The sequence below is a fragment of the Leucoraja erinacea genome, chromosome 16, assembly GCF_028641065.1.
Source record: "Leucoraja erinacea ecotype New England chromosome 16, Leri_hhj_1, whole genome shotgun sequence".
Lineage (NCBI taxonomy): Eukaryota > Metazoa > Chordata > Chondrichthyes > Rajiformes > Rajidae > Leucoraja > Leucoraja erinaceus.
This window is the reverse complement of record NC_073392.1, coordinates 1,107,196-1,116,847: the sequence shown is the minus strand read 5'-3', so window position 1 is coordinate 1,116,847 and position 9,652 is coordinate 1,107,196.

The following is a 9,652-nucleotide window of genomic DNA, read 5'->3' as shown; positions in this document are numbered from 1 at the left end:
TTTGTTGGCGAGTTCAATAGCCTGATGGCTGTGGGGAAGACGCTGTTCCTGAACCTGGATGTAACAGATTTCAGGCACCTGTTCCTTCTGCCCGATGGTAGCGGAGAGATGAGTGCATGGCCAGGATGGTGTGGGTCCTTGATGATGTTGGCTGCCTATTAGATGCCGCGACTGCGATAGATCCCTTCGATGGTGGGGAGGTCAGAGCCGATGATGGACTGGGCAGTGGTTACAACTTTCTGCATCCTTTTCCGCTCCTGGATCCTCAGGTTGCCGAACCCATCGGCATGCTCTCTACTGTGCACCTGTAGAGGTTCGAGAGAGTCCTCTTTGACATACCGACTCTCCGTAATCTTCTCAGGAAGTAGAGGCGCTGATGTGCTTTCTTTATTATTGCATCCGTGTGCTGGGGCCAGGAAAGATCTTTGGAAATGTGCACACCCAGGAATTTGAAGTTCTTGACCCTTTCCGTGTTTGATGTAAACGGGATTGTGGGTCCCTATCCTACCCCTTCCAAAGTCCACAATCAGTTCCTTGGTTTTGCTGGTGTTGAGAGCCAGGTTATTGTGTTGGCACCATTTGGTCAATCGGTCGATCTCACTTTTATACTCTGACTCGTCCCCATCAGTGATTCGTCCCACAACAGTGGTGTTGTCGGCAAACTTGATGATGGAGTTCGCACTATGTCTGGCTACGCAGTCATGAGTATAAAGCAGAGGGCTGAGGTGCTCCCGTGCTGATTGTTATCGGGCCAGAGCCCTGCCATTCATTGTGTGGGTCCTGCCCATGTTATACTTCCCAAATTGCAACACCTTACATTTCTCTGTCATTGTGTACATCAACAATGCTTTCTATTTACCATTAAATGCACCTCTCTAGCTGTGAAATGGGGCAGTATTATTTAGTAAATTCAACCCACCCTCTAACATGACTAGGAAGTTTCAGATAGTTGATCAGTTTTATATCAAATATTCCACCACTCTCACATTTATCCAGCCTCACAGATAAATGTTTTAGCTGGTGATTGTTCCTGGCACGAGGTATTTATAGCTCTGCCTGAGCTCGCTAACCTGCTGTAAAGTAAATGGCACTTAATACAGCGATTACTGCCTTTAAATTCATCAAGAGCATGTGTTTGGGTTTGTCAACATCTCATTGCAACTTCAAAATAATTTACTTTCATTTTTCCCTAAACAGGATTTAAGCGCTGGCTGTTCAGAGAGCTAGAGTGCACTGCAGAGATAATTAACTAGAAATAATTACAGTGCGGTTGGGAGATTACTGCTTCGCCTGGCGAGAGGAAGCAGCCTTTCACTGGGGCTTTTTCTCCTTCTGTCGCTGTGACCGACTCGCTTTTGTCAGGATTGTTTGAAAGCAAAACAACTCGAGCAATGAAGAGCACAGGTTGTGTTTCCTGGGCCATTCCAACTCTTGTACACACATTATTCCACACTGATGTGAACCGTGTGGTATTTTCACAAGTGAGGGCAAGCGCTACTTGGGGTAAGACTAAGTTCATCACTGATAGGAGAATTGGACCATTTGGCCCATCAAGTCTACTCCTCCATTCAATCATGGCTGATCTATCTCTCCCTCCTAACCCCATTCTCCTGCCTTCTCGCCATAACCTCTGACACCTGCACTAATCAGGAATCTATCCATCTCTGCCTTAAATATATCAATTGATTTGGCCTCCACAACCTTCTCTAACCAAGTGGATGGATCGGGCAGGAGAACGGAGTAACGGCAGCTTTAAACTATAGTTCCTTGTTTCAACTTAGTCCAAGTCCATCTTTGGAAAGGGTGCAGAGGAGGTTTTCTGGAATGATGCCTGGATTAAGAGATATTAAATACTTGGACAGGTGGACAGACTTGCATGCTTTTTTCTACGGTGTCAGAAGTTAAAGGGGAAGCCTGATACATTAAACTATAGATGGTCTTTACAGGACTGATCATCAAATATAATTCAAATATTTCCTCTGCCAAATACAATCTAGGAATGAATACAATCTAGAACTAATCAAGGACCAGTATCACCCTGGACACTCCCTCTCCTCCCCTCACCCATCGGGCCAGAGGTACAGAAGTTTGAAAACGCACACCTCCCGATTCAGGGACAGTTTCTTCCCAGCTGTTATCGGGCAACTGAACCGTCCTCTCACCAACTGGAGAGCGGTCCCGACCTCCCATCGCATCATCGGCGGTCACTCGAAACGAGTATGACTGTCCTCTCCTCTCCGTAGGGTCGTCTACTTGATATGCAGATGTCTGTGAGGGCGATCCACGATCCACACACCTTGATGCAACATGGGCAGTGGAGACTGGCGGTGGTTGGTAGTCATCGAGCCCCCTTCTCTCTCTCCTTACCGTGCTGTCGCTTTGTCTCTGCGACACGGCGTAGTTCCGTTTCATGACGTGCAACTCCTTCCTGCATGGATTTCCTCCAGGAGCACCTGTCCAGTGCAATGTGCTCCCAGTTGCTCGATGTGATGTGGAATTTCTTCAGACTGTTCTTGATGTTGTTTTTGAAGTGTTTCTTTGGCCCGCCGGGGGCTCGCTGACCTTCCTTCAGTTGAGAGTACAGGATCTGTTTAGGGAGACGTGTGTTGGGCATGCGAATGACATGGCCAGTCCATCCAAGTTGGTGCTGCATTATTGTGGTGGTGATGCTGGCCATATTGGCTTCCTCCAAAACGACCATCTACCTCTTTAGAGACCCTTGGACTATCTTTAATCAGACTTTATCTTGCACTGAACAGCTCGATATAATCATGTATAGTCTTCCTACTGACTGGATAGCACCCTACAAAAGCTTTTCACTGTACCTCAGTGCCTGCGACAATAATAATGAATAATAATAATAATGAAGTTATTTGCATTGTAAAAACACTGATGTATTTTGTTAAATTTGACACAACAAATGTGACAGGATAATTTTACCCTGAAATTTGAGGGAATTTTATGTAAACAAATACTTAACATACTGGTTTGAATATCATTTGTCGACATTTTGTAGCAAATTGAAAATAACAAGTTATTTTCAATTTTAAAATAATTAATTGCAAAGTACCCGGGAAAAGCATCAAGATCCTGATAACAGTGTCAGTGTTTCCACTGTAGTTGCTCAAGGTGCAAGTCTGCTAGAAACAGGATATTACAGTCACTCACCTAAAATCATTATCATGACATCATAAGCTCTAGGAGCAGAATTAGGCTATTCGGCCCATCAAGTCTACTCCATTCAATCATGTGCTGATCTATCTCTCCCTCCGAACTCCATTCTCCTGCCTCTCCCCATAACCCCTGACATCCGTACATATCAAGAATCTATCAATCTCTGCCTTAAATATGTTCACTGACTTTGCCCGATGGGACTGAAGGCTGATAAATCCCCAGGGCCTGATGGTCTGCACCCCAAAGTGGCGCTAGAAATCGTGGATGCATTGATGATCATTTTTCCAATGTTCTATAGATTCAGGATCAGTTCCTGTGGATTGGAGGGTGGCTAATGCTATCCCACTTTTTTTAAGAAAGGCAGAGAGAGAAAACAGGGAATTATAGACCAGATAGCCTGACATCGATGGTGGGGAAGATGCTGGAGTCAATCATAAAAGATGAAATAGCCACACATTTCGATAGCAGTAACAGGATCGGTCCGAGTCAGGGCACATAGTATTGAAGGTGACATGGTGACATGGATAGAAAAGTGGTTGGCAGACAGGAAAGAAAGAGTGGGGATTAACGGGTGCCTTTCAGAATGGCAGGCAGTGACTAGTGGGGTACCGCAAAGCTCAGTGTTGGGACCGCAGCTATTTCCAATATACATCAATGATTTAGATGAAGGGATTCAAAAAAAAATTAGCAAATTTGCAGATGACACAAAACTGGGTGGCAGTGTGAACTGTGAGGAGGATGCTACGAGAATGCAGGGCGACTTGGACAGGTTGAATGGGCAGATGCATGGCAGATGCAGTTTAATGTGGATAAATGTGAGGTTATCCACTTTGGGATCAAAAACAGGAAGGCAGATTATTATCTAAATGATGTCAAGTTGGGAAAAGGGGAAATACAACGGGATCTGGGGGGTCCTTGTTCATCAGTAAGCATGCATGCAGGTAACAAGAGGAGTTGAGTAAAGAAGCAAAGAGGTCCTTCTGCAGTTGTACAGGGCCCAAGTGAGACCACACCTGTAGTATTGCATGCAGTTTTGGTCCCCTAATTTGAGGAAGGACATTCTTGTTATTGAGGGAGTGTAGCGTAGGTTTACAAGGTTCATTCCCGGGAAGGCGAGACTGTCACATGCTGAGAGAATGGAGCGGCTGGGCTTATATACTCTGGAGTTTAGAAGGATGAGAGGGATCTTATTGAAACATACAAGATTATTAAGGGTTTGGACACACTAGGGGCAGGAAACATGTTCCTGATGTTGGTGGAGTCCAGAACCAGGGGCCACACACAGTTTAAGAATAAGGGGTAAGCCATTTAGAACGGAGATGAGGAAACACTTTTTCACACAGAGAGTTGTGAGTCTGTGGAATTCTCTGCCTCAGAGGGCAGTGGGGGCCGGTTCTCTGGATACTTTCAAGAGAGCACTAGATAGGGCTCTTAAAGATAGCGGAGTTTGGGGATATGGGAAGGCAGGAACGGGGTACTGATTGGGGATGATCAGCCATGATCACATTGAATGGCAGTGCGGGCTCGAAGGCTCGAAAGACCTACTCCTGCGTCTATTGTCAAGTCAAGTCAAGTCAAGTCAAGTTTATTTGTCACATACACATACGAGATGTGCAGTGAAATGAAAGTGGCAATGCTCGCGGACTTTTTTGCAAAAGACAAACAACAAAACAACCAAACAAATTATAAACACAATCATAACACACATTCTGTTACATAATAAATAATAGGCAAAGTCCCTGGTGATTTTACACCGAATTAATTCTCTCTCCGTTCCAATAACACCAGCAGGGGTGGAAAGGTCCCATGATCTCTGCAAAGTGTTGCTAAGTGATTACTGATCACACTCTGCAGAGCCTTCTTGTCCTTGGCAGAACAATTCCCGAACCAGATGGTAATGTTCCCGGACAAGATGCTTTCCACCGCCGCTGCGTAGAAGCACTGGAGGATCCTCGGAGACACTCTGAATTTCTCAGGACTTTGCACTCACCAGTGGACCTATTGTCTATTGAGGGCAAAGGGTCAGCAAAGTGTTGCTGAAACATCACACTATTCGGATGCTCAGGACTCTCCCACAGATGCTGCCTGACCCGCTGAGTTACTCCAGCATTCTGTGTGTCTTTATTGCAATCCAGCGTCTGCAGTTCCCTGCATCTGCACGTCTGTGAAATAGTGCTGAGTGGGTCTTGCCCTCTCTGCCGGTTCCCCTCGCTCTGCATCTGAGGCTGTTATTGAATGTACAACAGTGTGCTGATCAACATTTACCCTGAAGCAACTTGCCCTGAACCACAGGATGAGATTCACCAACAGCATCACAAGCACAATTGTCAAGGGCAATAGGAACAGGCACAAACAACACCATCCATAAACATGAAGGTTGCAGGTGGAATTATGTTACAGTCAAGTGTATCAGGACCACAGCTCCCTACCTTAGTTTTGGATGACTTTTTTGTTTAAACTCTCCAAATGCCAAAAACTGAAAGAATCGTTTATATAAATTGTTGCCCCATTTGCCCAGAAAAACATTGCTGTGTAAATTCTCCAAACACTGCCCAGAAACCACAGTGCCAGAACTCAGCAAGGATCAAACACCGCAGACACTCGTGCCTATTTGAACATCAATAAGCGTGCAGTAACTGGGCATTTCACTGATGTCAGGAGCGGTAAGTTGCAGCTACATCACCTTCACAGCAGGCTACTGGAGAGAACAGCTAGGTCACTTGAGAGGTCAGCTTCTATTAATGAGACTAAACAGCCCTGCAAGCGGGGAGGATGGTTGGACAAGTGTTTGCATTCAGTTGTTCAGTGGGGTGGCAACAGCCCGTCACGCAGAAGGCAGATCTTTAGTTGAGTTTATCGTCACGTGTACCGAGGTACAGTGAAAAGCTTTTGTTGCGTGCTAACCAGTCAGCGGAAAAACTATACATATTACGCCATTTACAGTGTACAGATACATTCCTTCTACATTCCAAAGATGTTTGGGATTGTAGATTAATAAAAGATAAAGGGAATAATGTTTAATGCAAGATAAAGTCCAGTAAAGACCGATTGCAGAGTGTCCCATCATATGTTGATAGATTGGAGAGGCTGGGCTTGTATAATCTGGAATTTAGATGAGAGGAGATCTTATTGAAACATATACGATTATTAAGGGTTTGGATGCTAGAGGCAGGAAACATGTTCCCAATGTTGGGGGAGTCCAGAACCAGGGTCCATAGTTTAAGAATAAGTAGTAAACCATTTAGAATGAAGATGAGAAAAAAACTTTTTCACACAGAGAGTTGATAATCTTATACGTTCCAATAAGATACCTTCTCATCCTTCTAAATTCCAGAGTGTACAAGCCCAGCTGCTCCATTCTCTCAGCATACGACAGTCCCGCCATCCCGGGAATTAACCTTGTGAACCTATGCTGCCCTCCCTCAATAGCAAGAATGTCCTGCCTCAAATTAGGGGACCAAAACTGCACAGAATACTCCAGGTGTGGTCTCACTAGGGCTCTGTACAACTGCAGAAGGACCTATTTGCTCCTATACTCAACTCCTCTTGTTATATAGGCCAACATGCCATTTGCTATCTTCACTGCCTGTTGTACCTGCATGCTTACTTTTATTGACTGATGAACAAGGACCCCCAGATCTCATTGTACTTCCCCTTTTCCCAACTTGACACCATTTAGATAATAATCTGCCTTCCTGTTTTTGCTGCCAAAGTGGATGACCTCACATTTATTCACATTAAACTGCATCTGCCATCTCACCCAAACTGTCCAAGTCACCCTGTATTCTCATAGCATCCTCCTCACAGTTCACACTGCCACCCAGCTTTGTGTCATCTACAAATTTACTAACATACTTTCCACATCCATTCTATCCAAGCCTTTCAGGTGATGACAAAGGTCATCACATTAAATTCTCTGCCCAGGAACATACCTGCACCTGGTCAGCATCTGTGAAATCACCCAGAATAGGCCCTCCTTTCTCATGGGAAAGTACTTTGGTCCCACAACTTGGTATCTATGTTCTCAATTCAGCACTGGACACTCCTCCAAGTGCCAAAAATTTAAAAAAAACAGAGACTGTTTGCAATACTCAGTGGGTGAGAACCATCTCTGGGAAGAGAAGCAGAGTTAATGTTTCAGGTCAAAGATCCTTCAAAGCAGAGAAGGATAAACAAAGCCTATTAATGCCTCTGCTATTCCAATCAAGTGATGCCAGGCTCACCTTAAACTGACTCACAATGAGACAAATTTAGATCATTATTAATTTACCAAACACTGATTAGTTTACCATCAAGCTGAATGGGTGAATTAACTAATTATTGCCAAATCACCAAAGAGACTTCATCACAATTGCTTCACTTGATGCTATTTATTGATTGTAAATTGCATTAACACAAGCCACAAAAGCACCCTTCAGTTAATTGATGGTTCTGTGTCTCTCCTGCTCTCCTGAATGGACAGTTTCACTTTGCCAGTGCAAGGAAGATGTCAGTCAGACAAGATGTTGTCAGTCTGAAGTAGGGTCTCGATGTGAATCGTCAGAGATGCTGCTGTCCCGCTGAGTTACTCCAGCATTTTGTGTCTATCTTTGGTGTAAACCAGCATCTGCAGTTCCTTGCTGCACCCTCAGTCAGACAAACATTGGACGTTAATTCCTTGCTCCAGGAATCAAAGTGATCTTGACGTTAGTCCGTGAAAGGAGCTGTGATAGTCACAGAGTGAAAGCGTGGAAACAGACCCAACTTGCCCACACTGGCCAACATGCCCCATCTACACTAGTCCCATCTGCCTGTGTTTGGCCCATATCCCTCCAAACCTGTCCCCTCTGTGTACCTGGCTAACTGTTTCTTAAACGGCAGGTTTGTCCCAGCCTCAACTACCTCCTCTGGCAGTTCATTCCATACACCCACCACCCTTTGTGTGGAAAATGTTACCCCTCAGATTCCTATTAAATCTTTTCCCCTTCACCTTGAACCTACGTCCTCTGGTCCTCGATTCCCCCTACTCTGGGCAAGAGATTGTGCATCTACCCGATCTATTCCTCTCATGGTTTTATACACCTCAATAAGATCAGACAACAGGCATTGTCTATCTGAGCAGTCCTGAGCTACCATCTACCTCATTGGAGACCCTCAGACTATCTTTAATTGGACTATACTGGGCTTTATAGACAATAGACAATAGGTGCAGGAGTAGGCCATTTGGCCCTTCGAGCCAGCACCGCCATTCAATGTGATCATGGCTGATCATCCACAATCAGTACCCTGTTCCTGCCTTCTCCCCCCATATCCCCTGATTCCGCTTATCTTGCATTAAATGTTATTCCCTTTATCCTGTATCTGTGCACTGTGAATAGCTCAATTGTAATCATGTATTGTATTTCTACTGACTGATTAGCACGCAACAAAAGCTTTTCACTGTACCTTGGTACACGTGACAATAAACTAAATGAAACTAAAGTAAACCATGGCGATAATCGTCTGTGGAGGCAGGTAGCCAGGCAACAATGTAGCTACTGAGCCCCGAGTGGCAGCTGTCTCTGTCTGATTCCTGGACATGATTGAACCAATCTCCGGGGTAGACGGGTCTAATAGACCGTGAAATGGGGCAGGAGTGGTTTCTGCTCGGTTTCTCACCACATTGCACCTTGCTTGATATCCTGTCTGTGGCTTTGACAGCAGAGGGAGCCGCTGTCAGCAACCAGGAGAAGCCTCATCGATAGATTAGAATGCAATTAAAATTACTTCAGCAGATGCCGAGATAAGTGTGCATCCTTCATTACACCGGGTCCTGTTCTGCTTTCAAACTACCGATGGAATATGCAGCCTTCCACCTCCCTAGCTGGCCCTCGGTAGATGAGACTAGTGGGATATTATTTAGGATTTCTTTTATGCTGCTTATGTCAGGAGATTTGATGATTGTTAGGTGCAAGAAGGAACTGCAGATGCTGGTTTAAACCGAAGATAGACGCAAAAAGCTGCAGTAACTCAGCGGGTCAGGCAACATCTCTGGAGAGAAGGAATGCGTGATGTTTCAGGTCGAGACCCAAGGATCTCGACCCAAAACGTCACCCATTCCTTCCCTCCAGAGATGCTGTCTGTCCTGCTGAATTACTCCAACCTTTTGTGTCTATCTTTGATGATTGTTAGGGGTATTTTCTTCAGTTCCTGATCCACATTCTGAGCATGTAATTGGTTTAGAAACATGGAAAATAGGTGCAGGAGTAGGCCATTCGGGCCTTTCGAGCCAGCACCGCCATTCAATATGATCATGGCTGATCATGAAAAATCAGTACTCCGTTCCTGCTTTCTCCCCATATCCCTTGATTCCGTTAGCCCTAAGAGATAAATCTAACTCTCTTGAAAACATCCAGTGAATTGGCCTCCACTGCCTTCTGTGGCAGAGAATTCCACAGATTCACAACTCTGTGGGTGAAAAGGTTATTACTCATCTCAGTCCTAAATGGTCAACCCCTTG